The following is a 6,000-nucleotide window of genomic DNA, read 5'->3' as shown; positions in this document are numbered from 1 at the left end:
CTCACAAGCCCCTTTCCACCACACCTCCATATGACCCTAACCCTTATCCACCACACCAACCACCATACGAACCATATAAACCATACCCAGAACCACCATCTCAATATACACCATCTCTATACCCTTATCAAGAAGAACCACCTCTGTATTATGAGCCTTTTCTCCCAACAGATGAATCCTCCTATCCACCCCAAGCTCCCCTAGATGATACCTTTAGTGTTATTCACCAAGGGAAACAGGAGCTTCAAACCACACTTACCTCTGCTCTCACCGGTCTCACCTCTACTCTCCAAGCTCTTATATCCCGTGTGGATCCATCCTTTACCCCCAATACTCAACCCCCAAGCTCTGGTGCACTTACTTTTCACCCATATCCATCAATCCAAGAGCAACATGATTCTAATTATACTATTGACATGGAACAAGAGAGAAGGGATCGTCTTAGGGACGTAATGGATCGTGTTCACGCATACATACTTTAAGAGAAGCAAGAGGATGCCCAAAAAGTGGAGGTAGAAGAGACCCTTGAAGATGAAGGAGTAGTTGAAGAATTAGGGGGAACTGATGAAAGTTATCAAGGAGGAGTTAGATTTTGTACTAGAGCAAGTGGAGAAAATCGAAATTATCGAAGAAGAGGAAGTGGTTGAGGACTTAGTAGATGTGGAACCTCCATGAAAAACTCAAGTCATAGAGCCTCCTTCCAAGACGTTTGAATTTGATGTTGAGGAGGGTGTACAACCTCCAAGGCATATCATGGTTGAAGACGTTGATGAGGTTGAAGCATACATTGCCAAGATAGTGAAGCATACATTGGCAAGGCCGCCTGAAGAGAGAACTTTTGCGTGGTCTAGAATTCAGAACAAATTTCCGTTGCAAGTATAGCTTCTAAACCAACAAAAGTCCTTTCTTACAAACGTTTTGATTGTCACAAGTAACAAACCCCTTTGAAATTGATAACCGAAGTATTTAACCTCGGGTCATCTTCTCAATGAATTGCCGGGAGGTGTTCTTATTATTGGTTATAAGTCTTGTAAATTGGGGGTTTTGAAAGTAAGGAACAGGTAATTTAAATGACAAGTAAAATAAATTAACAATAATAAAATCTCTTGGCAAGGTATAAGAACTGGAAGTCCTATCCTTATCAATTGTGATGAAAATTGGATTTTAATCCCACTTTGTTAACCTCTAACTATGAAGGTAAATCAAGTGGATTAATTAGCTTAACCCTCAGGTCCTAGTCAATTCCTATGGAAAGACTAGAGTTATTGGAGCAACTCCCAATTTCAACCACTGCTTTATTTGACAGCTCAAGCGTTACCAATTACTTAACCAAAGCCAAAAGGAAGAAAATATCTAAATTAAATTAAAAGCATCAATATAACTAAAGCAAAGCAATCTTAAATCTGAAATATCTCAAATAATATTAATTAAGAAAATCATAACATGAATGTAGCATAAGCCAAATTGAAAAGATAAATAATAATTAAAAGTGTATAATAAAAGTAGAAAATAAATAAGAGGAACATTGAACCTGTGATGAAGAAGAAATAATCCTAAATCCTAAGAGAGAGGAGAGAACCTCTCTCTCTAAAAACTACATCTAAATCCTAAAATTGTGTACTGTGAGCTTATTCTTTTATGAATGGATGCATTCCCTCACTTTATAGCCTCTGATATGTGTTTTCCAGGCCAAAAACTGGGCCAAAAACAGCCCATAAATTGCCCCCAGCGTATTCTGGTACGTTTAGGTCGCGGCAAAGTGACGCGGAGGCGTCGTCCACGCGTTCGCGCGGATTGCACTTTTGCCAGGTCACGCATCCGCGTGATCCACGCGTTCGCGTCGCATGGCTTCGAGGCAGCTATGGCAAATTATATATCAAATCGAAGCCCCGGACGTTATCTTTCTAACGCAACTAGAACTGCATCATTTGGACCTTTGTAGCTAAATTTATAGCCGTTTGAGTGCGAAGAGGTCAGGCTGGACAGCTTAGCAATTTCTCCAACTTCTTTTATTCCTTCCACTTTTGCATGCTTCCTTTCTATCCTCTGAGCCATTCCTGTCCTGTAATCTCTGAAATCACTTAACACACATATCAAGGCATCTAATATTAATAAGAGAGGATTAATATTAGCAAATTAAGACCAAAGAAATATGTTTTCAATCATAGCACAAAATCAGGAAGGAAAACATAAACTCATGCAAATCATATGAATAAGTGTATGAAAGATTGATAAAATCCACTCAATTGAGCACAAGATAAACCATAAAATAGTGGTTTATCAACCTCCCCACACTTAAACACTAGCATGTCCTCATGCTAAGCTCAAGAGAAGCTATAAAAGAGTGAAGAGAAATGGTAGAATGTATGAAATGCAACCTATCTATATTAATGCAACTAGATGCAAAATGTTTCTACCTACTTGGTTAAGAGTAAACAAGTTCTCCAAGAGAAAAATAATTCAAATTCTACTAATTCAAATCATATAATAAAAGACAAGTAAACTTGTAAGAAGATAGCTCATGAAAGCAGGGAACATAGAATTAAGCACTGAACCCTTACTGGTAGTGTATATCACTCTAACTCTCAAGTGTCTAGGGTTAATCACTCTACTCTTCTCTAGTCATGCTTTCTAAACTTTGTTTTTCATCTAACCAATCAACAAATATTTAGCATATCAATGCAAACATCATGGGGTCTTTTTAGGATTGTAATGGGGCTGAGGTAAAGGTAAGGATATATGTATGGCCAAGTGAGCTTTATAAAGTGAATCCTTGATTAGTCTAAGATCTCACCTAACATATACATACTTTATATAATTTAAAATACTTTACCTAGCTACCCAAATTTTTTTCCACTTTTGTATTTCATGCTCAAGTATCAAACTTATTTTTGAATTTTGTCCCATGTGCATTGATTTTTTTTTATTAACTTAATATTGGGGTAATTCTGTCCCCTTATTTATTTACTTATTTATTGAATATATTGTTTTCTCTTTTTTTTCTCTTTTTTTTAAATAGAAAAATAAACATAACTTATCAATCCACATGGATTTTTTATTTTTCTAGTCTCACATGAGTAGGTACCCAAATTCTCAATATTTTATCAAAGTAAAAACATAACACATTCCCTTATTAACCCATGTTCCCACAGTTTTCCCACACTTAATTGTTACACAATCCCTATCTTAAGCTAACCAAAGATTCAATTGGGATATTTAATTATTTTTCTGCTTAAGGCTAGTGATGTGGTAAAATACAGAATAAATGGGGATTAAAAGGCTCAAAGTGGCTAACAAGGGTGATTTAAAGGGTAGGCTTATTTGGGATAAGTGAGCTAAAATCAAACGATGGCCTCAATCATATGCAAGCATGTAACACATTAAACATTGGACATATAGGATGAAACAAAATAAAGATTACAATCATAGAGAAGTAAACACACAAGAATAAAAATTTATGGTTAAATAATGTAACCATGTAAATAAGCTCAAAATCTCACAGGTTGTGTGTTCTTTGGCTTAAATACCATGTTCCAAATACAACTTCAAACAAGTGTTAACATAAAAAAAAATTTCAATTTAAATTAGTGAAAATTTTCAAAAATAGGGTCTTTAAAAAGAAACTTATTATTTCTCAACCAAGCAGTAGTTAAACGCATAAAATCAACTACACCTGCAATCTATTATGCAATGCAACAATGAACTAATAAAGAAAATAAAACAATGGTGTTGAAAAGAAGAAAATAGCTAACCCATGGAGATCGGTATCGACCTCCCCACACTTAAAGATTGCACCGTCCTTGGTGCATGCTGAGATGTGCAGGTAGACGGGTTGTTCCAACTGATGCTTTTCTTCAAGGATTGTGCAGATGGACTTGTTTGTCTTCCTTTTAGAAGTTTCTCTTTTTTTCCGTCTTTGGTGGCCAGCCTGAAAGAAGAGAAAAAGAAGAACAGTAACCCAGAAATAAAGATAAGAAAATAAATGAAGTATGGGTGGGTTAATGCCAAATGATAAGGGTCTCATTTACATGGAAGCTTCAACGTGTACGTGAGAAAATAATAGAAGCACATGGCATACCCGTGGTGCAGAATTTGCAACAAAGGGGAGGAGTTTGGGTAATGAAAAAATATCAATATAAGTTCATGTTAATGCAAATGAAGTGCAAGTATCATAAAAGATTGGCATTGGCAGATAATTAATATCATCCCACAGTGTAAAACAAGTCACTAAGCACAAAAAATAATTCAAGAAAGGATGCAACAGTTGAATAAGAACATTTAACACCAATGGTAAAATAATAAATTTAGAAAAGAAAAATAAAAATATGCACAAATTTAAAATGCAATGAATGAAATATGCAAATAAATTAAGTAAAATAAAATGAAAGATAAGAAGAATGAGAAGGGGAAGAAGGGAAGAAGAAGTAAGTAAGAAAGGAGGGAGAAAAAAATTAGGATTGGGGAAAAAAGATAAGATTTTTGGCAGATTAGGTTAAGCTGTGCGGCGTAAGCGACGCGGACGCGTGGGGTACGCGTTCGCGCAGATGGCGCTTAGAAGAGTCGACGCAATCACGTCGGTCACGCGGACGCGTGACTCGTTTTGTGCTATTGGCGCGAAGGCAGCCTCGCGCTCGCACAACTCTCTGTTCAAAATTTAGTATTGCCAAAATCCAGGGTGACGCGGTCGCGTGGTCGATGCGATCACGTGAATGGCCATTATAGGGGTATGACGCGGACGCGTGAGCCATGTGTCCGCGTGTTAAGGCTTGTGCGTTCAGCACCAGTCCAGCACCACTCTAGCACAACTTTCGGTCGTGCACCATTTGTTACGTCGATTTCCAGGTCACGCGGCCGCGTGAGTGACGCGGACGCGTCAGCGACGCGGTCGCATGGATCAATTTGTGCCAAAGGCACGCCTCCAGCCACGCTCTCGCGTGACTCTCTGTTCAATTGTCTTTTCTTCAAAACGCACTGGTGACGCGGACGGGTCAGTAACGCTGCCACGTCGCGTGCGTGTTTATATATATATATATATATATATGCAGTATGCAGAATGCAATGCTAATGTAGATGCAATAAATAATTTCAGGTTCAATGAAAATAAAATAAAATAAAATAAAAACAAACAAAACGAAATAAAATTGAAAAAGGAACGATCATACCATGGTGGGTTGTCTCCCACCTAGCACTTTTAGTTAAAATCCTTAAGTTGGACATTTGATGAGCTTCCTGTTATGGTGGCTTATGCTTGAACTCATCTGGGAATCTCCACCAATGTTTGTGATTCCAATATCCTCTGGGATCCCAAATCTTGTTTCTACACCCGTCTTCAAGTTGATTATCATGATTCCATCCGGGTGGTTCAGCTTTAGAATTCTCAGTGATGCGTCCAAACAACTTCCTAGACCCATTCAGTTGAGCTTTACACCAACCCTTGCATTTAAACTTTGAGCACACAACCATGTTGAACCTTGCATGAAAACTCCAACTACTAACCATCTTTCTTTTACGCTTAATGCCACAAAGAGCTCTAAGCTGACCATCTGTTTCAAGTAAAGCATATTCAAGTGAGCTAATTAAGCTTAGAGATGAAAGATTTATCCACTTGAATGAAGGAATGAATGGTGATGGCTTTGGGGGAGAGGTCTCCAACAGCATTGGCAAGGTGATTTCCAGCTCCATTCCCTTGAGTTCTTCTCTAACAACTTCCACCTCTTTGCAAGTTTCTTCAATATTAACCTCTTCTTCTTGGTAGCTTTCTTTCAATTTGATCTCTTCTTTATTGCTCACCAAGGGCATGGGAGGTTGTGCTTCTTCTTCTTTAATCTCCATTTCTTGACCAACCTCTTTCAAGTCTTCAACTATGATATGCCTTGGAGGTTGTACACCCTCCTCAACATCAAATGCAACCGTCTTGGAAGGAGGTTCTATGTATTAACTTTCCCATGGAGGTTCAGCATCTCCAAAGTCTTCAACCACTTCTTCTTCTTTAATAATTCC

The sequence above is a fragment of the Arachis ipaensis genome, chromosome B6 (genome assembly GCF_059453495.1).
Source record: "Arachis ipaensis isolate K30076 ecotype BB chromosome B6, ASM5945349v1, whole genome shotgun sequence".
Lineage (NCBI taxonomy): Eukaryota > Viridiplantae > Streptophyta > Magnoliopsida > Fabales > Fabaceae > Arachis > Arachis ipaensis.
Note: the sequence above shows the minus strand (reverse complement) of the source record.